We start from the raw sequence: 25,740 nt of genomic DNA, 5'->3' as shown, positions 1-25,740 counted from the left end.
TCCGCCGCTCGCAGGAGTCCCCGGGACAGATGGTGAGTACAAGCTTTCCTTCGTCTTTCCAAGTCTTCCCGAGTATGTCGTCTCGGGCAGGATACGTGTCAGGATTTGTTCGTTGGGCAGGAAGGCTAGCGGAGTGTTGTGATGCTTCGGAGCCGAGCTACAGTGTGGCCATCACGGTCGCGAGCTTGGCTCCTCCTCCCTAATTTTAATTATTGGGTCCATTTACCAGGTAACAAAGTCTCAGGGTTTTCAGGTTTTGCTAATTTCCATACATAAACACAGACAGAAAACAATGTATTTGTCTATATGTATTTATTTTTAAAGAATTGAAAAATACTTACAGCTCGTCTTCTTTTGAATTCCTACCATGCTGTCACACACATGTGCTGGGGCAATATTTGTGCAGATTGACTGCACGAGAAATTAAAGATCTATTGGCCAGTGAATAGGTCTAGCTTTAATGTGATAAAACATGGAAACACAGGCATGGGTGCATGCTAGTTGAAAGACTTTCATACACAAATGTTGTTTGCCACATTAAAGCCATACCTTATGGCTTTGTTCGTTTTGGGGAACAAGTAGCAAAAAAAAAAGATTACTTTCTTTAGTGAATACTTATGGGGCATAACAAATTGAATGTGACAAACAGTGAGAGTACTGAATGTACTTTTGAGGTGTAAAACAGTCCCCCATAAATTGCAAGAAAAGTACTTTTTAAGGGTGGGTGGAGTCAAAGGCCTCTCTATGTATTGTTGAAAGAATTAGTGACAACGGGTGTGGCAGAAGGCTTCTCTGCCAAGCCAGACCTACCTAAAAGGAAGTGTAATTTCCTTGAATGGGTGTTTATATGATTTTTTTAATATGGATATCGATAGTGCTAGAACCAGGTATCATGTGCATTCACAGGTTGAGTAAATAATAAAATTAATTAATACATATGGTTGCATTCACACAGAGATGTTAAAAAATTCATACGATAAACTGGGATTCCTGCATGCTATAGCTATATCGCAAAGATTACTGGAAATCAAATGTTGGCAATATGGCTCAATTGATTAAGTGCTGGCTGTTAATATCTAACTCATTCAGACTTTTATACTTTCATGGTCCATAAATTGGTGTGCTGACAGAATATCGAATACAAAATATCGAGTTGCACAAATATTGAGTAATAAATAACGTGGTTCAGAAATATTGACAACAAGAATATCGTGGTCAGGAATATTGACTTAAGGTAAGTAATATCGATTTTAAAAATATCAAACTGTTTAATATCATTTGCAAAAATATAGTTGTTAAAAGTATCCTTTTTGTAATTAATGTTATATATCTTAGTATATATTTTATTTGTATGTGATGTATGTTTTTTGTATAAGAATTGTTTGTATTTTTAATATAAGTGTTACATTTTTAATAGTTATACATTTTTTTTAATTAAAATTTGGGGATTTTACAGCTAGATGCATCAAGCGAAATACCATTCGCAAAGGGGCAGATTCTGAGAATCTGCCCCTCTGCGACCGGTATTTATGCATTTGGGATGCATCATCCCAAATGCATAAATCGCTATTTGCGATTGCATTTAAGGAGTCTCAAATTGGGATTCCTTAAATGCAATGCATGAATGTAAAATAGCTAGCGATTTTGCTGATATGGGTCGCTATTTACCGTGAAATCAAACTTCATGATAAATAGCGAAAACTGTGAAAAATGCACTAAAGTGCATCTTTCAAAGTTCTATGTTCACACACACATGTCCTTGGGACATGTGTGTGCGCAATACAGGTGTCCAGGTCAATTTAAGGGGTGCAACAGGGTGTCCTTTGGACACCTTTCACCCTTGAGATTGCATTCTCAAATTGCGATTAGCTAATTTCTAATCACAAATTGAGAATTCCTCCCCATTCATTCCTATGGGCATCTTGGCCCATAGGAATCAATATATGAAAAACAACAAGGGCACCCAATAGAGTCAGCATAGGACCTCGGGGAACATATGAGTAAAAACAACAGCGGTCCTAAGCAAGGAGGAATGCAGTCAACAGATAAATACAAACACAATGGAAACTATATTGTAAATTGACTTGCCCAGCCGGGCAGAGGTCTAATATTTAATTTAGAACCAAATTTTTAGGAGATACCTTCAACAATTTCTTGGAGGTGGGCACAAGCCTGTGCCCAGACGTTTAAAAATTGTCATGGTTAGCAGAGTGGATAGAAAGTAGAGAAAGGTTTTTAGACAAAAGCTATTGTATTCTGTGCATATAGCAATAACAGAATTCACATTCACACCATTACTTGAGATATAGTAACAAATACACCACAAAGTATATGGTGTAGAAGTTGTCGACAGCTGGCCCGGGAAGCAATTGCAGTCGTCCGTTAAGGCTCGTGACGAATTAGCCCATTGTTGGCGCATCAACCATGTTACGGAGAGATTGTTCTCCGTGGTAACCCTGCCTGAAACCCTGGCTGAAGCGTAATCACTCTTTAAAAATTGCCCGATTGGATTGGAACAACTCTGTTCTACCGCGGGTTTCGACTGCTTCCCACTCCCTGCCACTGGCCGGCACCCACTGTGTGCGCCTCGCCCATTGCGGCTATCATGGCTAGGAATGATTAGGCTTTACTCAGTGCTGATGATGATCCCTGTAACCTTGTAATGGGATCGAAACGCCGTCGACAACTTCTACACCATATACTTTGTTGTTTATTTGTTACTATATCTCAAGTAATGGTGTGAATGTGAATTCTGTTATTGCTATATGCACAGAATACAATAGCTTTTGCCTAAAAACCTTTCTCTACTTTCTATCCACTCCGCTAACCATGACAATTTGTAAACCTCTGGGCACAGGCTTGTGCCCACCTCCAAGAAATTGTTGAAGGTATCTCCTGAAAATGTGGTTCTAAATTAAATATTAGACCTCTGCCCGGCTGGGCAAGTCAATTTACAATATAGTTGCCATTCTGTCTATATTTATCTGTTGACTACATTCCTCCTTGCATAGGACCGCTGTTGTTTTTACCCATAGGAATCAATGAGATGTCATTTCTTATTTGCGAATCGCACCCTGCGAGTCGCAGATAAGGAATATTTAGGAATTGCTAATATTTTAGCAAATCCTACATGCATCTGATTTTGCGAGTCCCTACATGCAAATCCTTAAACTTCGCAATTAAGGACTCGCAAAATCAAACGTTGATGCATCTAGCAGCTAGTTACTTAGTGGGTTGTGGGTTTATGGGAGAATAGGGTGGGAAGTAATTTAATTATATTAAATTAATGGATTTTTTGGTTATTTATTAATATTTGTTTAATTGAGATTTTATAGCTTTAAATGTGTATAATATTTTTTGTTAATTAATTAATAATTGATTGCTAATTAATTGGTTGTTAATTAATTAATTGGTTATTAATGATGGTAATTGTGTAATTCATTTTAGGTGTGTGTGTGTTTATAGGTGTAAAGGGTGGGAAGTAATTTATTTTTAATTTATGAATTAATAATTGGGTGTTACATTTCAAAAGCTTTATTCAGTGTTATAAACAACCATAAAAGCGTACATAGACATAAAATACAAATTCTTAATACATCATTATACAAATGCTGGACATGGTGAATAAAAACAAATTTACAGAATACATTTCAGCGGTATATAAAAGGGGCACAATAAACTGAATTATGCTAATGTACAATAAGATCCATAAGGTTCTTTTCAAGACATGTGCAAAGCGGTATGCATAAAGTGACGAATATAATGTGGACAATCAGTGCAAAATGTAGACTCCGCAAGTAAAATTTTTATAATATAATCGATTTCCTGGATGCAATACTTTTTATAATGTAAGATGCCGTAAAGAAACAAATATCTGGACTTTCCAATGAGAATAGCAATTTCAAGGCATTTTTGATGGTATGAACATTATATTTTAAAAACAGAGGTTTCAGATAAAATATTCGTTAAAAAATAATAAAATTTACAAAAGAGTAAAAAATGGCAGGAACTTTGCGCGGACATATTATCACACGGGCATGATGTATTTGAGGTTTTTTTCAAAACAGGAAAGGCTACTAGGTGGTGTACAATCCCTAACCTTAGTCGCGTTAATACAAAACGGTGGGATGGTATTCTAACCTCATCTATATAAAGCTGAAAGCCTGTCGAAAGGTTTAATTCTTTATAAAATGCAACAGTGGACTGTGTTTTAATTAACTTTCCTCTTGTATCATTTTTGTAAGCAAGAAAAACTTCTTTAATGTCTTTTTTGTAAATTGTGGCTTCCGCCTCAGGGTCATTTACAGTATCACAGTTAAACAAAAGGCTGTACCAGTCTTGAATGTAGCTCAGCCACGGGATACTAGAACTGCAGTCGAGCTTATTACAATCTTTTATTACTCTTTGTGTAAATACAGTCTCTGGTTTTGCCCAAATTGAGCGCCACAATAAAAGCGGGCGGAGTCCTGCCAAATCTGATATATATTTTAAACCCATTTCTTGATGTGTTATATCTGTTGAGGCTGACCGGGGTGCACACAGTAATCGTTTAATAAAAGCATTTTCATCGTACTGTAATGATTGCTGAACATGGTGCCCCCAAACTCCCGCTCCATACAGTGCCGATGATACGCATCTAGCATTATATATGGTCACCATATCTTTAACTCTTCTTGCTCCTACCTTCGCAGCGAATCGGAAAATGGCATTTACATTTCTATTCATTTTAAGGCAAATATTTTCATATTCCTGTAGCCATTTTCCGTTTCCTGCGAAGGTTACCCCCAAATAACATAATGAATTTACTGTTTGCATTTTTATCCCTTCTAGAAAGAAGCTCCTTCCTGGTTTATTTGAGGATTTTCCGCATGACATTACAAATGTCTTAGTTTTGTTAATTTTAAGTTTTCTGTCATTAATAAAAATAGTAAAATTGTCTATGAGACGTTGAAGACCAATGGGGGTACGTGAAATCAAAACCGCATCATCTGCGTACATTAAAAATAATTGGGTGTTAATTAATTGTAATTAATGTATTGGTAATGAATTATGGTATTTGTGTAAATAATTTTAGGTGTGTGTCTTGGGGTTTATAGGGGTAAAGGGTGTTAAGTTGTTTATTTAGTCTTTATTATTATGTTTTGTTAATTGATATCCATTACATTAATTAACATTTTTATTGTGGTAATTGTGTAATTCATTCTAGGTGTGTGTTGTGATGTGTTATAGGAGTAAAGGATGGGAAGTAATTTGTGTTTAATTCATTATTATAGTTGTTAATTAATGTTAATTATTTGATATTTATTTTGGGTAATTGTTTATTTTGTGTGTGTTGTTTTTATTTTTAAAGGGGTAAAGGGTGGATAATAAATACATTTTAATTACTTTAATAATATTTGTTAATATTAATAGTTTTTCATTTAAAAATACGTTTTAATAGTGTTTTATTATTTTATAGTTTAGGTGTATGTTGTGGATACTATAGTTTTAAAGTGTGTGTAGGCAATCAATATATATATATTTTTAATTAATACATTTTTTAATTGATTATTAATTGTGTTAACTATGGAAGTAAATTAAATTGAAAATGTTTAAATGTTTTGTTTTTGGTGTGGTGTTATAGAGTAGGAAACAAAAGGAAGACCTGTATGTATTAATTACGTTTTTTTGTTTGTAAATATTTTCTAGTTTGAAAAAATTATATTTTAAAATGTATTTATTGTTTTATTTTAAATAATATTGGTATGTTTTTGTTATTTGTAATTAATATTATCAAATGTTTTAATTTTATGTATTTAAATATTTTTATTTTTATTTTTTTTAAAAATGGTTATTTCTTTTTATGATTTTTTTTTATATATACATATATTTTAACTGTTGAGTGTGAATAGTAATTTTTCTCTCTCCGCTACCCAACACTTTCCTTAATGTTGCACTCACTGGAGTGTGAATAGTCATTTTTACCTCTCCGCTATCCAACACTTTCCCTACTGTTGCACTCACTGGAATGGGAATAGTAATTTTAACCTTTCGCTATCAAGAACTTTCCCTACTGTTGCACTCACTGGAGTTGGAATAGTAATGTTAACCCTTCTGCTATCCAACACTTTCCCTACTGTTGCACTCACTGAAGTTGGAATAGTATTTGTAATTCCTCCACTATCCAACACTTTTCCAACTGTTGCACTCACTGGAGTTGGAATAGTAATGTTAACCCCTTTGCTATCCAACACTGTCCCTACTGTTGCTCTCACTGGAGTGGGAATAGTAATTTTAACAACTTCTCTATCCAGCAATTTCCCTACTGTTGCGCTCAGTGGAGTAGGGATAGAAAATTGTACCCCTCCGTTATCCAACACTTTCCTTACTGTTGCACTCTTTGGAGTGGGAATAGTCATTTTTGCCCCTCCGCTATCCAACTCTTTCCCTACTGTTGCTCTCACTGGAGTGGTAATAGTTAATTTTACCCTCTTTATTATCCAACACTGTCCCTACTGTTGCACTGATTATATTGTGGATTTTAAGTTTAAATATGTTTTTTATAGTTTAATTTTTACTTTGTTATACATTTTTATTTTAAATCATTAATATATATTTAAATTTGTATATTATTTTGAACATTTATCATAAATTAAAAATACGTTTATTAATTGTTTTAAAGTAAATATAAATTTATAAATGATTATGTTTGTGAGTGTGTTTTTTATTAGTTTTATTTGTTATAGTTTATTAAAATGTATATTCAATTTATTTTCTTTTGTTACCATTATATTTAATATTTAATATATTTAATATATATTATTTTATTTTATATTTATATAAAAGTCGATATTTTATATATCTATATTTTTTACATCAATATTTTTAATCGATATTTATATACTTACCTGTTAAATTATAGGGGTCATTTTTGTTGTCCTTATTTTTTAAACAATATTTTTAACATCAATATTTATTACATCGATGTTGTGTCAGTGAACCCCATAAATTTTGCAGCTTTAAATTGGGGAATACAAAAAAATAGAGTTTAAAAACCTCAATAAGTGCAGTTTTAATTTGTAACTGGAAAACAGCTTGTCATATTGAGTTAGTCTGGAGTATTGCAGTCACCACTAGGTGGTAGCAGAGATTTATTCTTCCATCGTTACGCACTCTGACCTTGAACTGCTGCTGCTCACCAGCAACCTTTTCCCAGGTGATGGGAGGTAACAGAATTCCAAGAGTTAGGCTTTTATAAGCTTAAAAGCAGAAGGTATGCGGCTAAATAGTAATAACAACTTTGCACCTATGCAATCAAGTTTAGCTTTCAGTTGGGTAATTTTCCAAAAGTACTGCAGAGATTTTGGGTTGTCTAGGTCCATGAACGAGGACATATTGCAGCACAGGTTTCAGTTTTTCATTCTGGAACTTATAACCCTACTATAACATGGGATAAACATAAGTACAAGTCCCAGAATGCAAAGCAAATATTTGGAGTGCATGACCTACTCAGGCATTTTCCTGGTGACCATGAGACCTTTGGATCAAAGTAATGTGTGTGTGAGGGGCAGTAGGAAGTCAGATTGATAAATAATTTGAGTTAGGGTATATGTATTGGGGAGAATACCCTTTGGGTGACTGGACTCTGCCTTCTTGGATCCTTAAATGCTGGAAAAACACATATTTATTTAAAACAGCAGGAGCCCAGAGGCAGCAAGGGGTTAAAGGGTGTGAAGATGATATAAAAATATACGTATACAGTGGTGACCCTAAAGATTTTCAAAAGGCACAGCAAAGAGTCTGGAAAGTCACAGCATCAGGGGCGCGCACATTTAATACCTTTTGAAGGGGTTGGCATGTGGGTGCCTAACTAAAGCATTTTGTTTACTTGATGGGTAGCAGAGCTGCTCCAAATAACACTGATCTAATAGACAATATGTTGAAAATAAGTGATTTTAGAATAAGTGTGCAAATTAAGATGGCCGCCCGCCATTAAGTTCCAGCGCAGCCGTATTTATCTGATGAGCTTTTTATGCCGAATTAATAGGGCATTTTCATTTTATATAGGCATTTCCCTTACTCCCATGAGGTGAGGAGCTTGCTGGTTTCATTTAGTTGCTGTATTTTTAACCGACATCCTCTGGCACTCAACTTAACCCGCACTGAGGCTCCTCTCTGCTCTACCTTCAGAGTTCCTGTGAGAAAGGCGGGGTTTTCTTCTGGAAAGGGTGCGGATTCGGCCTGGAGTCCCCTCACAGTCTGTTCTAACTGCTGCACCTGGAACTTTCCATAATTTCTGCACTGGTTTGGCCTATTTACTCATGTTCATAGTTTTCTACTTTTAATTAAATTTACAGTTATAATATTTTTTTAACATGGAAAGCAACGTTTCAACCTCATAAGTGCTTAAGCGTAAACAGGCAGTGTTCCACCACCTGCTAAGTCTAAAATTGTAGGTGTTAAAAAGGGTTTCAAAGACAACCAGTAACCAAAGACCCTTTTATGTTGCCCGGCGGTATCGCCTCTATGACCCACCAATGTTAATCAATGAAGAAGCAGGCGCTGGAGACTGGAAGGCAGGAAACGAGGATTTTATTCTCTCCGGAGGAGAACACATCAATTCAGACAGCAAGTATCGTCACGAGGTGCTCTAACCACATCTCTGAGGCCTGGCCTCTTATACTAGGGTTTATGACCTTTATTGCACATAACACATTCTCGCAACACTTTGATATTTGAAAGGACATCCTCGGAATCTCCCCTTCAGGCCCGTTCCCACATACATTTACAGTTGGATTCCCCACCCCGGTCACAACAGGTGATGGTTGTCGCACAGCAGGGCATTCCGCCGATTCACGGAATGCATGGGGTTGATCGGATCTCATAGGGTGGGGGCTTTGATCGGCTCGAGGGTCTTTTGATGGGGAGGGGAAGCTTCCTACTGTACGGGGTAATAAACAGTATCCGCAGGGCCAGGTGGCGGCCTGGGAACAAGGAAGACAAACGGGGACACAGGGAAAGGGGGTTTGCATCAAAAGGATCTGAGGCCATGAAAGGAATGAGGGGAGGTGTCGCGCTGGGAACAGGATGGGATTCTGTGGTGAAGCTGCGCTGAAGAGGGGTTTATGACCCAAGGCATGAGAGAGCGGGGGTTGTCAGCGTGCGGGGGGGGATGCTTGCGAGGTTAGGAGAGAGAGAGAGACGCGCTGGCTATCAGCGAGGGGCAGGGAGGCCATGGTGCTCAAAATGGCTGCCGCTTACGCGCACGAATGGGCTCGAAAAGGGGCAAGATGGCGCTGATAATGTTCACCAAGCTGTATCAATTTTCCACAGTCCTCCCTTTAACATTTCCAAGACATCTTGCTGGCCTATTTCCTATCTATACCTATTGCAGCGGTCATAAGTAAGGGAGAGGGGACTTAGGCAAAGGAACTGTACATAAACATCATATTATAAACATCACATTGAAAAAAATCTCATCATCTAGTAAGCGGGTTCATCGTTAAGTTGGTTGCAGAAAAAGTCATCGTAATGTAATATCAGACTAGAATTACGTAGCGAGGGCGTTGGGTACAGATCATAGATACTTATAGTCATTCGAAATAGGAACTGGTAAGTTATCATATAAGTAAGTCCTTGTTTGTATTCGGCGGGAGCATAGTTAGTCCAATGGTGATTGGGAGAGAAAGGAGATATAGTAAAAAAAAAATATCAGAGTTCTCGGTGTCTTTGTCGTCTTCTGTTGGCACTGTTGAGCACCTGGATTACAATTTGTTCTGTCAACAGAAATGTTCATGTGGATTGAGTCGTTGGGGGTCTGCGGGTAGGGGTACACTTTGTTTGGTTTCGTCAGACCTCATAGGAGAAGTGCGTTATGGTTTTGGAGCAGGTGCATTTTCTTCCGTAACGCAGAGCATAGGATTGTGATGAAAAGTGCAATTGTCCCTGAGTTGTGGGATCTGTTTGTTTCTTGAGTCTCTGTGGTGGGTATTTCCTGTTGCTTCCATCATCATCGAGGCGTTCAGCAGCGGGTAGAACCACATACTTCGTTCATCTTCTCTTTAGGGGCGACCCTTGGTGGAGTTCTAGGTCACCGTTCTGAGATTAACATAGTTCGTGGTCTACTTAGTCGGAGCTCCCTCCCTTTTGACGCAGGGAATACCCTTCTCTGGGTAGCTCAGTAGGATTTTGGAGGAACTTGGAAGTTCAGGTGGAAAGGTGTGGGTGTGAACAGTCCTTATGGTAGGTCGGAGGAGGAGGGGATGGAGCAGGGCCATGTCGGGAACAGATCAGGGGGACGGAGAATTTGAGACAGGCGGGTCCATAACCAAGTTCAGAGAGCGGGGACCTTTTGGCACACGTCGATCATAGAGCAGGGGCTTCAGGTCAGCCCTTTCCTTAGTTTTGTCCGAAACAGTGCCTCATCCTGCGACTCCTTACTGCTGTGGTCTCGCCTCGGCCTCCGTCGTTGATGTTCCACGATCCGCAGCCAGGCCGCGTGCTCCCACATCCGGTCTCTTTCTCCTCCGACAGTGATACCCTTGAATGAGTTTTGAAAAGACAGTCTTTAGAGTTTTTGCAGAAGAAGGTAATTACATAAATCTATTTCTCTCCCAACACCAAGCAACTGGGGTAAACGCTCGCTACATTTGAGATTTTGCAGCCAACGTATAAACAATTGATGATGGGTTTGCTGGATTCCTTACAACTTTTCCTTTGTGGCTAATTCTTTGGCGTTTTGTTTTATTACATTCATTCGTAATAGGTACGAGGTCTGGTACCCATTCATTGCATTCGTCTATTACAGTAGATGTCAGTTCTTCTGGTAGAGACCCATTTCCCTAGTACGAGTCTTGCAAGGCTAGGCTGGTCTTCAGGGCTTTGTATTTTACGAAAAAGTGCAACGTGCTATTCACCATAGTCTGATAGGCATCCTTCTGAGGGATGAACATAGGCTAAACGACTCTTCATTACATCAAAACATCCTATTTTCAACAAGGTTTACTGCAACAAGTTCTTTCGATTTTCGATCTAATTTTAACTTTGCACACATCTTCCTAACTTTCTATATAAATTCTCGCAACCTGGTTACTACAAAAACTCGGGGGGGGGCTTGCGATAATTATTAAACTTATCCTTGGGGTGGGTGGGGTCTTATGGAAAGCAATTAGGAACACAGCGAATTGGAGCAAGGGGCGTTTTTCAGGTTCTCGTTCAGGGCAGCTGATACCAAACTGGGGCATTTTGGGAAGACGGGGGTGTCTCGATCATTTCTTACTGCTTGGGGTATGGAGACAATTTGGAATGGGGATGGTCGCATTACCACAGACATATTTTATCATAGAAGCCACTGACAAATAGTTCCCTGACTGTGGGTCAAATTTAGGGAACCTTAGTCGTCTTACCTGTCCCTTTCCTTTTGGCCAATTTAAATTTCATCCATATTTAGCAGAAAAGGAGAGGTAGTAACGTGGTACCGATACAATTTTATTTAGGACGAATTTGTGCAAATACTTGTGGTATTTGGGGCCAATCAGGAGGTGCACCAGGTTCGCCAATTAGGTGCCAGTCGCTAGGAAGAGGGAAAGTGTGGAGGGGTGGAAGAGAGAGAGAGAGAGAGAGAGAGAAGAGAGAGAGAGAGAGAGAGAGAGAGAGAGAGAGAGAGAGAGAGAGAGAGAGAGAGAGAGAGAGAGAGAGACAATAGGCCAAACAGTACACGTGTGACATGGAGAATGACCGTGTATTGTTTGGGCTATTCAGTGCGTTACCCAACGTTAGACGTTTCGGGTCTGTGTTAGGATGTAGAAAGCATGCAGTTTTGGGACGGAAGAGCATTAGGTCAGGTACAGAAAGGTCGTGCATTGGGTAGGGCGTCTTTTTGTGTCGTCTTGCAGCGTTAGTCCGTTTTCATGCATCGGGCGTGACGTGGCTCCAGATCCTTTACGGTACCCTAATCGGGACCCCAATGTAATCTGCAGAGGGAAAAAAGGAGGAAAAGGGGGAGGTGGGGGGACAACATTCGAACACATCAAATGTACGGGCACGAAAGTCCTTTACTTACCGCATACTCGTACTGATCTCTTCGGGATATAATCCCTAGGGTCTTGGTTTCTGAAGTCAAGGGGGCGGGCAATGTGGTAGGTGGTTCATGGGGGGGGGGTTCGAGGATGGCGTTAAGGATCGTGTGTAGGGAAACGCTAAAAAGAGGAATCAGAGGTGCCTAGCGTGAGGTACCCGGTTTTGTAGATGTATCCGGCCATCGGGATCCTTAAATCATTCCCAAAGCTGTGATGTTCTAAGGCATATCAGTTCTTCGGTCAACCCTGTACCTTAGTACCTTCGACCACCATATCTTTATAACATTTTATCAATCACATCGCTTTACTTTACCCATTCTCAGAAGCCGAGGTCCTTCTTCATACGTTAGTTCCTGAGCTTAGTCGCATATTTTGGAGGCAACGTATCATACCTTTGATTCGATCATCAATCCAGGGCCGAACAACCATTTCTCAGATAACCTTAAAAAAAGGAGCAGAACGGTTGCGCACAGAAAAAAACCCTCCCACCGATTCCCACATTTACAAAAGTATGTGATGCCTATTCATAGTTTTGAAGACCTTTATTTGCATAATCATTCAGTACGTAAAATGTGAGAGTGCAATCATATTTTGGCCGGACATGTCGACGATGGAAGCACATACAGTAGGGGGTTATTTTGTGGCACAAGAACATGTTAAAAAGGCCTAATTAATTATTTGCAAGTAACTAAAAACATTTCATTGCGTGATGAGGGATCAGGGGCATTTCAGTTCATCAATGGAAACACAGTCAAGCTCATTGTAATCACATTTCCTAGATGTATACCGTGGGTGTGCATCATAAGCGACATTATGTACCAGTTACAATAAATATCAAAATAAATCGTTCATTGAAATCAACATTTTTACGGAACCCCTTTCAAATGTTCGCCAAGTGAACCCTCCTCCCTTTTTCATCGAGTGCGCAATGGTTCGTATATATATCTTAGTACATCAAGTTTCATTAGCTAAGGAACACCACGAGGCATCCGTTAGTTCCTATTGATACCGGCGCCATTTTGGGCGAGGCCGGTTTAGTCCGGAAGTAGCATCAGGGGCAAAAAAATGTCCCCGACGATTGGCGGTTGGACCAGGGTCCCTTTCGGCAGTTCAAAAAAACTGTGCTAACAGAGGGGCTGGTGGTGTGGACCGTCAATCAAGAGAGGGAGGGGGTAGAGTCTTTCTTACCGGGTCATGTTGATGTTCAGCCGGAACTTACTCGAGTTCGTTAGCCCATAATGTTCCTGGGTGGTTCAGACGGAAGCTGATGCAGACACGAGAGCACCGCCATCTTGTTGCTGTGCCGTGGTTATTTCATTAGTGATCAATGCAGCTGTTCCCCACCGGAAGCCTGAAGGGGCTGAGGGCTCTTGGGACTTTGGTAGAATCTTCAAAGTCGAGGGGATGTTTATCGATGGTGGGGGCTTGCGCCCAGGTGGGCAAGCGCCCGAGTTGTAATTTCGGACAAAGTTACTCCAGCGGCCTAGACCCGCCTTCCGAGGGCCCAGACGCCATTTTGAGACCCTGCGGCAGCCGTCCTTCGTCGTATCTATCAGGAGTGGAAGAAACTTCTTATGGTGATGAAAGACAGAACATCATGCTGTTGGAGCAGGACATTTTGGTTCGGGGCGCCAGGGTGCAGCAGTGGAGCCTTCATCTGGGGAGGTGAGGGAGGCTCGCCCGTGCCGTCCCCCTCTCCCGGCGCATCCCACGCCGTCCCTTTGAATCAGGGGTGCACATGATGACCACCCTACACCCCTGATTCCGACTCTTGGGGGACCATCGTACGTCCGGTGTTATTCAAGTAGGCCCATCGGACATTGTGTGTCCTGTGCTGCGCAAATATACCAGTCGGGCATTGTATGTCCTGTGTTGCGGAAATATACCAGTCGGGCATTATATGTCCTGTGCAGCGTAGGTATATGGCCGTCGCCCGGCTGGAGGACATCGGCGCCGGACCAGGGCAGGGAAGCCTCCTACCTGTGGAGGCGGGAGAGGCTCGTCCGCGTCGCCTCTCCCTCCCTGCCCACCCTGCATCCGCTCGATGGAGGAATTCGTGATGGCCGGACCAGGAGATACGAGGGAGGGGGTCATTTGCATCCGCCCCCTCCCTACTCGTGGCCCGGGGGACGCCATCCCTGGAAGGGTAGTATGGGAAGACCATTTCATTGCCTGCTTTGTGGAGCCTCCAGTACCTTCTCGCCGGCGATCTCTTTTGGCCCATGGCTGCTGGCAGGCCCCGCCCCACACGTGCTATGTGTTTCGGGTGGGCGGGACCATCGAACTGTTACATTTCGAGGACTTCCGGAGTGAGCATAATACGTTTTATATTTCTCCTATTAGTACAGTTTGTTTTAGAGAGTGTTCTACTAGTTATTCTATTTACCGTTGGTTGTGTGTTTTCTTTACCGTAATTAAATCCTAAGTTATATAATAGACGCTTGGCTTCCTTGAGTCCTTTCTCTAACGGGGGTTGTTTACACTGGCCTGTAATTGTGTTTGGTTTTCAGAGTGGGGGAGCAACAGAGAGCAATCAGTCCCAGAACTCTAACATGTCGTTAAAATTGGTCTGACGAAATCTGTGCCATCGAGCATAATCAAACGGGGTGGTTCTGTCTGTCCTGTTTGCACTAGTCTGATTGGTTTTTATCTCGCGCCTTTTCCCTTTCTGTCGGCCTGTTCTTTCTGTCGACCCTCCGTTCTTACCTATGCTCTGCAGAGTCGGGCATTGGGCTTTCCAGTGCCCGAGACATTTACAGAAAGCACATTGGTTTTGTTTTAAATCTGTTCGTCCTGTGCATAGTGTCGGGGGATTACCTTCGGGTCGTTGTGTCCCGGGGTTGACTTGTCGGCACATCCCTTTACACCGTTCTCTTTTCATGTCTACTCCTCGGAACTGTGCCATCGCTAGCCCTTCCCTTTGCCTACTAGACGTTTGGAGGGTTGTCTGTCGTGTCCCTTCACCTTTTCTGAATTCGTCGCCTTCCCTTCGTCGTGTGGCTTCTTTGCGCCACATACCGAGACTATCGAGCATAATAGGTGTTGTTTCATTCCTACGAAGGGCTATTTCTACCGTTTCTATTTTGTCAAGATCGAAGGATCCTCTCAGTGGCCACTGACTTTCTCGATCCTTTTTCGTATATTTATGCCACAGCTCACTATAGGCTATAGCGATCAATCCATGCTTCATGAACATGTCCTTATTAGGGGTGCCTTCCAGTGGAGCCGGATGGTTCATCTCTAATAAGCGGTCCGGGCTAAACAGGCTACTAACCAGTGGGGAGAAGACAGGCATGACGGATCACAATGGGATAATAGTCAGCACTACCTATCTTATCGCTGCGTGCAAAGACTAGACAGAATATTTCTATTCTATGTTGTTTGCACGTAGTGAATACCTCATGAACCAATCTTGAGCAATCAATGTTAGGTCAAAAATAAAAAATCAATATGGTCAATGGGGAGAATAAGTAGGCTCGCAAAGGTTCGCGTCACCTACCCTTTCACTATCTGCAAAGAGGGGACCTATTCTTCCCTGTTTGCAGACAGAGAATCTCCAGAAAACAATCTATAACAGTTAATCAATGGGGGGGGGGGGCAATTGTTCAATGGGGGAGAAAGATAGGTCCGACGGGTGCGTACCTATCCTTTGCTGTTTATAAAGGGAGAGCCTGTTGTTTCTCCGTTTGCAGACAGCGAATCTCCAAATAAATTAACAAAAAGTAATACTAGTATTTTCTCATCAATTATCAATCTCTTTCAATTATCAATCACTTTCGCAATTCGTCGTGTTTACACGACCTTACCCGGACCGCATGGACAGTTTCTTGTCTTCCGAATCCAGCGCCCGATCGTCCTCTTCTCTTCGTACTTCTCGTGGCACTCCTGATGGTTCCCAGTCAGGACCGCAGATCACTCGAGAGAGGTCTGTTCGGAACCAGTGAAGTTCGGATGATCGGCTGTCAGACGAGGGTCTATCGGACAGGGTACCTTCCGATCGTTGCAGTCGTTCACTCTGTCGTCAGGACCTCTCCCACTGGATCCACGAGTCGCTGATGGGCCCCACGTTTGGGACGCCAATTGTTAAAAAGGGTTTCAAAGACAACCAGTAACCAAAGACCCTTTTATGTTGCCCGGCGGTATCGCCTCTATGACCCACCAATGTTAATCAATGAAGAAGCAGGCGCTGGAGACTGGAAGGCAGGAAACGAGGATTTTATTCTCTCCGGAGGAGAACACATCAATTCAGACAGCAAGTATCGTCACAAGGTGCTCTAACCACATCTCTGAGGCCTGGCCTCTTATACTAGGGTTTATGACCTTTATTGCACATAACACATTCTCGCAACACTTTGATATTTGAAAGGACATCCTCGGAATCTCCCCTTCAGGCCCGTTCCCACATACATTTACAGTTGGATTCCCCACCCCGGTCATAACAGGTGATGGTTGTCGCACAGCAGGGCATTCCGCCGATTCACGGAATGCATGGGGTTGATCGGATCTCATAGGGTGGGGGCTTTGATCGGCTCGAGGGTCTTTTGATGGGGAGGGGAAGCTTCCTACTGTACGGGGTAATAAACAGTATCCGCAGGGCCAGGTGGCGGCCTGGGAACAAGGAAGACAAACGGGGACACAGGGAAAGGGGGTTTGCATCAAAAGGATCTGAGGCCATGAAAGGAATGAGGGGAGGTGTCGCGCTGGGAACAGGATGGGATTCTGTGGTGAAGCTGCGCTGAAGAGGGGTTTATGACCCAAGGCATGAGAGAGCGGGGGTTGTCAGCGTGCGGGGGGGATGCTTGCGAGGTTAGGAGAGAGAGAGAGACGCGCTGGCTATCAGCGAGGGGCAGGGAGGCCATGGTGCTCAAAATGGCTGCCGCTTACGCGCACGAATGGGCTCGAAAAGGGGCAAGATGGCGCCGATAATGTTCACCAAGCTGTATCAATTTTCCACATAGGGGGCATATTATCAAGGGGGTTTATCTCCGCTTTTTTGGCTTTAAAAGCCAAGAAATCAGAGATAAAATTATCTCCCTATTACCTAGCTGTCGCTAACACCAGTTAGCGACAACTAGTAAGAGATAGCAACCATCTTGGGCCCCACTTTGCATGTCAGTGATATTTATCACTAATGACATGCAAAGTGGGCGTGCCAAGATGTTAGCGACTGTAAACAGTCGCTAACATCGCTATCTCCTATTACCAACTTTTTGAGATTTTCGCGCTAAGCGCGAATATCTCCAAAAGCTAACACCTGCCCTGAGCAGTTCTTAGCCATGTTTTCCAATGGGAGGTGGATAACATGGCTAAGAGCATTAGCTCGGTAATGCATGAATGTCGCTGACTTTTCAGCAATATTCATGCATTGCGGCCGATTTTTATCGCATTTGCGATAAACCTTGGTAATACCAAGGTTTATCTGCGATAAAAATCGCCGTAGCTCTGCGGTAAATTTTTGTCTCTAACCGAGCAATAGCGATAATTATCGCTATTGCTCGGTAATATGCCCCAGAATTCTTTGGAACCCTCACTTACTGCAATTTGGAGGTACTGCAGGCTGTCAGATCTAACACTGACAATACTCTCATTGAAATTTAAATTACACGTACGGATATGGCATGTCTTTCAATAAAGGCTACAGATTACAAAATTGAAATACATGACAATAAAGCAGAAATAGAAAAGCTAATGCCACTTGCCACAAAATTTCCTGACCTGAAGATATAGAGGGAAATGACTGTAGTTGTTACATTGAGAATCTATTTCCTAATCTCGTAAATTTCCAGAACTGTTTGAGATTGACAAAGCACATCAAATCCTATCTCACCGTAAACCTGGCCAAGTCAAACCACAAGCCATATTCAAGGTTCTTCATCGCCACCATCTTGTTCTCATTTGAAAACCAGCATTAGAAATTCCCTCTCTTCTGGTTAATGATAATACAGTCTTAATTCATAATGATTTTACTAATGAGAAAGTCACCAGCCATTTAGACTTTGCAGCTTTAGCACCATGACTGAAAAACTCTGGCTTTAAGTATGGGCTTTGTTATCCTTCCACCATGCGCATTTGGAAAGATGACATTTCTAAATCATTTCATCATCCGGAAGACCTTGAAGCATCCCTAGACAACCATTTCCCTCTTTGAATAGATACCCAAGACCCCTCATATTGACAGTGTTTTGACCTTACTGGAGTTTATACATAATACTTTTTTATTATTATTACGTTTTTATTAAGCCTATTAATTTATATGGCCATCTAAATGTTACAGTCCTCTCTCCTTTAGCTATTCTTCTCAGTTCATGTGTCTCATCAATTTTATTTATCTTCTCTGTTGTATTTTATGTACAATTGTGTATCTGTTCCTTCTTTTATATTCTTATCTGTCCTAGAGATACTTCAGTAGTCTCCACTGTTTCCTACTCCGTATCTCTTCTCATACTGATTTCTGTCTGGTCTTCTTATATAATTTCTTGTCCTATGGATACTGCTCACAAAATTAAAATTGTTTCTTTGAAAAATAAGGGATTACGATATCCTGTTAAGTGCTTAACAATTCCAATTTACTTAGTCAGACAAAAAGCAGACTTTTTTAATTGCGAGAAACACATATTGATGACAACATCTTACCCTATATGCAAAAGAAATGGGTGGGTCAGATAATTTTGTCCCCAGCATTGGATAAAAAAAATGTAGTGGCAATTTTCTTATCTACAAATCTGTAGTTATACATTTTAGATAAACACTCTGATTCAGAAGGCAGATTTCTACTGGTTAAAATAAAATTTGATTATACTATACTACATTTAATTAATATCTAAGGATCAATGGCTGGCGACCCTAATTGGCATTGTATTACTTCTGAAATTCTCCAACTTGAAAATGTTTCACTTATTGTTGGTGAAGATTTTCATCAGATAAGTGATCCCCTTCTAGATAGACTCTTCTCAACTAAAATCACACTTCCAAAATCATTTGACCCACTCAAAACTTTGTTTAAAAACTCTAAGGGACATATTAGCAAGAACCTCGTTAAAATTATCGCCGTTTTAGGGGGAGGAAACTGCTGCTAAAATGGCGATAATGGCCTTGCTAATATGCGTTATAAAATTCCAATAGAAACCCAGGTTAGATGTCCTGCACGTCTAACCTGGGCGCCGTTATAGCGGCAGTTTCCTGCCGCTAAAACTGAGATAATTTTAATGAGGTTCTTACTAATATGCCCCTCAAATTGTTGACAGCTGGAGATCACATTTTCCCACTCATAAAGACTTCACTTTGTTCTCCAGTCCTCATAATTCTTATTCACGCTAACTATTTACATCCAGAGATTTGGTAAAATCTATAACTCAACCCTCTAGTGGAAATATTGTGGTTTTGGACCAAGCAATTATTTCAATATACTTACATGGTAATAATTTTTCCATTTATCATTCCTGATGGCATGTTCATAAAGACACACTATTAGCAGCTATTCAAAGTTACGTCTGCGCCCGTCCGCGCCTGGACCGTGCCCAGCGCCAGAACCCCTGGCCCTCACGCTACCCATGACACCCGCTACCGCTACAACACCAGCACCCTCATCGCACTCAACCACGGACGCACCACCAACTGCTACAAGGCCACCCCCAAACGTACCCACGGCCCCTTCACCTGCCAGAACTGCAACTTCTCCTGCAACAACGATGCTGAGACAACCACAACAACGGAACCCAACTAACTGCGATGCATCCTGCTCAACACCCGCTCCGCACGAAAGCACGCCATCGAGCTCAGGGATCTGCTCACCACAACTTCACCAGACTTCGCCTTCTTGACCGAGACCTGGATGAACGAAGCCTCCGCCCCAGACATCGCAGTGGCCATCCCGACGGATACAAAATCTCGCGCAGAGACCGCACCAATAGAGTGGGAGGAGGCCTCGCCATCATCCACAAGAACACCATCAATGTCTCCACAAACTCCGACGACACCCTCACCACCGCCGAACACATGCACTTCAAGATCAACACGGACCGCAAGACCACCCTCAGAGGCACCCTCGTCTACAGACCGCCAGGCCCACGTCCCCAATTCTGCAACTCCATCGCCGACTTCATCAGCGCGCGCGCTGACCTCCACCAATTACATCCAGCTCGGCCACCTGAGCTACCATCTAGAAAACAACAACAACAGCAATTCCTCCACCCTGGTCGACAACCTCTCAACCCTCGGTCACAACCCCGACCCACATCGCCGGCCACACGCTCGATGCCATCTTCATCGCCAGCCCCCACGTCACCTTCAGCCACGCCTCCGAGCTCACCTGGACCGGCCACCACTACGTCCACTTCACCCTCCAGAAACCCGTCACCCACCACCGCACTCCACAGATCCCCGGCCGTCGCTAGGGCAAAGTCACCAAGGAGCAACTGGAAACTCACCTCTCACTCAACCCACCAACTAGCCCCACCAACTCCGAGGAGGGGGCCCGCACCCTCAGGCTCTGGATGGAGGACTGCGCCAACACCATGGCACCTATGAAACAACCCACCGACAGAGACACCAGCCAGGGAGCCAGCTGGTTCACCCTGGAGCTCCTAGCCTCCAAGCAAACCTGGGGGAAACTCGAGGTCATCTGGCTCAACGATAGAACTCCCGCCAACCGCACAGCCCACAAAGACGCCATCCGCAACCACCACCACCTCATCAGGACCACCAAAAGAGCCTCATTCAAAGACCGCCTCGACAACAACGCCCACAGCAGCAAAGAGCTATTCAAGATCGTGAAAGAACTCTCCACTCCTAGCTCCTGCACCAACGACATCCCGCCATCGCAAGCCCTGTGCGACACCCTTGCGGCCTTCTTCCACCGCAAGATCACAGACATCCACAACAGCTTCAACCCCCGGACGCACCCTACGGACCTCGCAACGATGAACCCCCCAAGCCCCACCGACCACAACCCTCTGATTACTTGGACCAACGTGAGCACCGAAGACATAACTAAGACCATGAGCACGCCGAGATCAACGCCCTCCTGAAGAAACCCAAGGCTCCAGGGCTCCATGGGGTCCACTCAGGCACCCCATCTGACCCACTCCCCCACCACATCGCCAACAAAGCCGACAGCCTCATCGCACCCCACCTGCGTAACATCATCAACCTCTCCTTCGAAACAGTGACCTTCCCGGAGAGCTGGAAGCACACCGAGATCAACGCCCTCCTGAAGAAACCCAAGGCTGACCCATGCAACCTCAAGAACTTCCGGCCCATCTCCCTGCTTCCGTTCCCTGCGAAAGTCATGGAAAAGATCCTAAACACCCAGCTCATCCGCTACCTAGAAGACAACAGCATCCTGGACCCCTCCCAGTCAGGCTTCCGCAGCAATCACAGTACCGAGACCGCCCTCATCGCCGCCACGGACGACATGAGAATCCTACTTGACAACTGCGAGACAGCGGCCCTCATCCTCCTGGACCTCTCTGCCGCCTTCGACACCGTCTGCCACCACACACTAGGAACACGCCTCCACAACGCAGGAATCCAAGACAAGGCCCTGGACTGGACCACCTCCTTCCTCACCCACAGGACCCAGAGAGTCCTCCACCCCCTGCTCCATTCCGGAACCACCAAAACCATCTGCGGCGTCCCCCAGGGATCCTCCCTCAGCCCGACGCTGTTCAACGTCTACATGGCCCCCGTCGCTCACATCGCCAGACTTCACGACCTCAACATAATCTCCTATGCCGACGACACCCAGCTGATCCCCTCCCTCACCAAGGACCCCCTCACCGCCAAAGCCACCCTACATCAGGGCATGAAGGCCTTCGCTGTTTGGATGGAGGCAAGCAGGCTCAGGCTGAATTCGGACAAGACGGAGATCCTCATCCTCGGGCCCAACTCCTCAGCGTGGGACGACTCCTGGTGGCCAGCATCACTGGGAACCACCCCGGCACCAACCAACCACGCACGCAACCTAGGAGTTATCCTTGACTCCAAGCTCAGCATGACCAACCAAGTCAACGCAGTCTCCTCCTCATGCTTCCACACCCTCCGCATGCTCCGCAATATCTACAGATGGATCCCGACGGACACAAGGAAAACCGTCACTTATGCTCTCGTCAGCAGCCGACTACGGAAACGCCCTCTACGCAGGAGCCCCATCCAAGCTCATCAACAGACTCCAAAGAATACAGAACGCCTCAGCGTGCCTGATCCTTGACGTCCCGTGCAGGAACCACATCACCCCGCACCTGAGAGACCTGCATTGGCTCCCCGTCGACAAAAGAATCACATTCAAACTCATGATTCACGCACACAAAGCACTCCACAAGACCGGCCCTGCCAATCTCAACAAAAGACTCGCCTTCCACGTACCCAACAGGAAACTCCGTTCCGCCGACCTGTCCCTGGCCGCCGTCCCGCGCATTCACAGAACCACTTCGGTCGGCAGATCCTTTTCCCACCGTGCTGCCAAGTCCTGGAATGCCCTCCCCCTCCACCTACGACCGACCACAGACCTCCCGGCCTTCAGAAGACTGCTCAAGACCTGGCTCTTTGACCACTAGCTGCAGCTGCCCCCTCCCCCCCCAGCGCCTTTAGACCCTAGGGCGTAAGTAGTGCGCTCTACAAATTCCCTGATTGATTGATTGACGATCCCTGCATTCCCTCTAAGGGAATGCAGGGAACGTCTTCAGGACAAAGAAATAGGTGCCTGAGGCTTTTTCCTCAAGAACCCCTATTGTGAAAAAGGAATCATGGAATCATAGTCCTGGCATGAAGCAAAGTTGCCGAAGGGCCGTAGGCTGAGACATGAGGCAATAGTAGGCTATACCGGAAGTGTAAGCTAATATATGATAGTAGCCAGCGGTTGTAGGATAGCAAGTCATAGGAGGTCCGTGGACCCGGAAATCCAGAGTGATGTGTCTATAGGATGAGTGTCCAAGTGCAAAGAATTGAGTAACGTCACTAGCGTTAGGCAAGAATGCAGCACCGGGGCAAGCGTTCGACGAGTATGTAATCTGACATTAAAACACCATGTCCATTTGAACAAATAGTCATCATTGTCTCACTATTTTTATATATTGCAAACCTATAACTTACTTGTTAGGTACCATTATTCTTTAAATTAAAATAGCCCATACTCAAGATACCTGACCAATTTTGGGTTCCCTTGTTTTTCGAAAAATATAATGGGAAAGGGAGAGGGTTGTTTCCTCCTCTGGGAGTCAGTCCTGATGCATGTCGGAGGCGGTGCAGCCTTTGAACCTCACATTAGGTGTTAGGGGTAAGAAGGCATGTTGTTTGATGCCAAACATAACATATTTTGACGGTACTATAATGGAGCTGCCAACCTCGGGAAATTCTGGCTGTCAGCCCGTGTTATCTCATGGAACGCTGAACGTTTATAGTTGTTTCCAAAGGAGAAAGCCTCTCTAGGGACATGTGGGCTTGCACTTATATGTACTTAACCTTAATATAATTAACCCTGCCTCCTAGGCTGAGGAGGCCTTCCATATAAGTTACTGACATATATTAAAGAGTGCATCGACTGTGCCACACACGGTGAGGGTACAATTGAGTTTGAGTGGTTTGCATTGTTCCTGCAGTCTGCATTGGCAGGTCTGCTGTCAGCAGTTTACATGGATCACTCAGGGTGGCACAAACAGTGCTGCAAGGACTGGGGACCCCTTTACCAACCATGCCCTGGGTACTAGTGGTACCATATTCTATGGGCTTATAATGGGTTCAAGTATTTGTCTTTGGGGGTTAACAATTTAAAAATAACAGATTTACGGAGAGAGCACCTTCACTGGGGTCTGGGTAGCAGATTCCTAACACATCAACACAGGAGCAAAAAGTATGTGGGGGGGGGTGACCCTACAAAAAGGGCACTTTACTACACCCATCTCCTGGTAAGGAGTTCAAAACTCTAGGGCTGCTCCAGAGAAAGACTAATTTGCTATCCAATGAAGAAGGAAGTTCTTGGATTTTAATCAGAAGGTTTTTTAATTCTCAGCCCTCTCTCCAAAAGAGATATTTAATGTGTGGGGAAGGTATTTTGGCTGCCTATCACATAGGACTTTGTAAATAATACACGCAGCTTTACATGTGATCCTTCATTTCATAGGAAGAAATGTTAGACTTTTTAGAATAAGCGATATAGGATCACATTTCTTGAAGCAAGATACAAATCTTGTAGCTGAATGGAGGACTGCTTTTACCTGCTCAATTGTGGCTCTAGGTTGAAAAATGAGGAATGAGTTTCAATAGCCAATGTGAGACACCATAAGAGAGTACATTGTCAGATCACAATAAGGAGACTGAATGAAGGATTTTAATATTTTAAAGAATTGAGAGTTGCTTGCACAGCTAAGGCTGTATGCCACTGGAGTCAAGCTATCCTGGCTGATGAGGGCTGAAAGCCCGAAACCGGTCCTAGGAGTCTTGTTTCCTGTGCAGGGAGGACCTGGCCTGGCAGTTCGGGCTGGACTGTTTCCATTGGGTCCCGCTTCATGTACAAGGTTTGAAGTCTTAGCTAGAGGTGACGAACGGTCCCCTAGCACTCCTACGTAAGGCAGGATCCATGTAGACTTTTTCTCGTAAAGATAACAATACTTTACGAACCGGATCTGTGAGTATATTGATCCACTACATACACAACGCGCTTTATGGTGAGCGTTGATAAATACACACACTGCTGTGGCCGCTCACGTTTTTGGCCCCGCACACCTTTGGTCCTGGAGAAAGCCTCACGAGTATCGTAGAAGGCTGAAACTAGTAGACCTACACCTTTGTGACTGCGATATAGAAGGACATTTTTACCTCAATTATATCCCATCTATGTTTTTACCCATGCCATAGGACCCTTCCATTAAAACTTTTTAAAAGGGTATTTCCTATAGGCAATTTTAGCACATAATTCACTACACATAGCATCTTTTCACTTGCACACGAAATCCCGCTCCGCTGTAGACAGGCGTTGCAGCACAGCTGGATCGCACTCGGTGATCCAGCTGGGCCCCGATGATGAAGCATGCCACCTACCAGGTAGGTGGGTGAGGGGTTTCTTAACAACAAGAATTTGCTGTTAATACCAATTGACCAGGCACCAGGGTAATATCTCTGACCTGTACCTGCTTGAGGGCTTGTCCTCGTTGTTCTAACACACTGTTTCCATTGGGCACAGGGTCAAGACTGATTTGCGTATGTCCGGGTCCAAACTGGAATAGCATGGTGAGCAAAGAAACTATGGATTTAGGCCCAGATCTCTGTACTGGGGTGAATGAATTACATTGTTCTGCATTCTGTCCACCAATTGTTCTTTTTGCATTTGTCACCCCGGGTGGGACGGGTATGCCCAGAAGTGGGTCCTGTGCTCTCCATGCCACTGGAGTCAATCTATCCTGGCTGATGAGGGCTGAAAGCCTGAAACTGTCCTAGGATGCTTGTTTCCAGTCCAGGAAGGACCTTGCCTGGCAGTTCGGGCGGGACTGTTCCCATTGCGCACAGGGTCAAGACTGATTTGCATATGGCTGGGTCCAAACTGGAATGGCATGGTGAGCAAACTGCAGTCTGTCCATCAGTTGTTCTTTTTGCATATGCAATACACAAGCCTCCATACTAAGCTGTCTCTCCATTTGCCCATTGATTTTGCTTCACAGACTGGCATGGGGAAAACCAATTGAGTTAGCCAGCT

This window comes from Lissotriton vulgaris, chromosome 10 (genome assembly GCF_964263255.1).
Source record: "Lissotriton vulgaris chromosome 10, aLisVul1.2, whole genome shotgun sequence".
NCBI lineage: Eukaryota > Metazoa > Chordata > Amphibia > Caudata > Salamandridae > Lissotriton > Lissotriton vulgaris.
The sequence above is the reverse complement of the archived record's forward strand: the minus strand, read 5'-3'. Positions refer to the sequence as shown.